This window comes from Saccostrea cucullata, unplaced genomic scaffold (assembly GCF_032062105.1).
Source record: "Saccostrea cucullata isolate Sc308-1 unplaced genomic scaffold, CSIRO_AGI_Scuc_v1 ctg15227, whole genome shotgun sequence".
NCBI lineage: Eukaryota > Metazoa > Mollusca > Bivalvia > Ostreida > Ostreidae > Saccostrea > Saccostrea cuccullata.
Window position 1 is genome coordinate 25261 of NW_026926984.1, and position 1284 is coordinate 26544.

Here is a 1284-nt window from a genome sequence, read left to right on the forward strand (position 1 = left end):
GGAGGGTATATAGTAATCGGGATTTCCGTCCGTCCCTCTGTTACGCTTTATCTCTTATCCGCAACTCCTCTTACACTACTGAGTGAAATTTAATATAACTTTCACAGAATCTTTATTACATGTTGCCATGACCTTGGCCACAATTTTTTTTAAAGTTTGTGATGGACTTTTATATTTGTGTTTTTCTTGTGACAAGTCCTTCCCCTAAGTATAATTGATTTTGACCCTTTGACATTGGAGTTTGACCTATGTTTGAAAAACAAGTTTATTCATTGAAACAAGTCCTCTCTTTTGGAAGCAACATTTTTTAATCCTCATTTTTAATCCTATAGAAGCTTCTGGAAAATTTGATAGGACGAGTTATTCCTCTTTACACATTACCGTAAAACAATATATAGCAACACATGGACATTATGGGAGGCGGGGGGTATCCTTTAGTGAGCTCATTGCTCACAGTACCTCTAGTTTAATGACCATGAACAGAGAAGAAACATTTCAAAAAAATTCTGCATTTTCACTATATACTCTAGATAGCCCCGCCCTAGCACTTAAAAACCCCTGACCTCAGGTCCATGAATTTCACAATTTTGCCGGTGAAAGATCTCAACCCCCCTTTTCTGTTTGTTTGAATTCCATTGGTAATGCATCAAATTCTTTAAATATAATATATTTGTCCCCCGCTTGAAAAGTGGGGGATATTAATTTGGGTTTGTCCGTCCGTCCGTCTGTCCGTCCGTCCGTCCGTCCGTCCGTCCGTCTGTCCGTCTTTCTGTCTGTCTGTAACGCTTTCGTTTCCACACGATATCTCGAGAACCCTTTGAGCTTTTGCAATGAAATTTAGCACAGCAACTCCCTATAGACTAAAGAAGACCCCTATTGATTTTGAGGTCAAAAGGTCAAAGGTCAAGGTTATAAATAAGCAAATTCTGTCTGTTATAACACTTTCGTTTCCACACGATATCTCGAGAACCCTTTGAGCTATTGCAATGAAATTTTACATAACAACTCCCTGTGGCCTAGGGAAGACCCCTATTGATTTTGAGGTCAAAAGGTCAAAGTTCAAGGTCGTAAATTTATTCATTCTGTGTGTGTGTAACACTATTATTTTTGGGCGATATTTCAAGAAGATTTTGAGCTTATGCAATGTAATTCTATACCAGAAGTCCCTAGGACCTCTCTCGACCCTCTCAAAGTGCCCCGCCCCGTTTGTTTTATTAGTATTTATAGTATTACATGTCGCTATTTTTAGCACAGGGGCATGCGGAGAGTTATTTCGCATAAAAC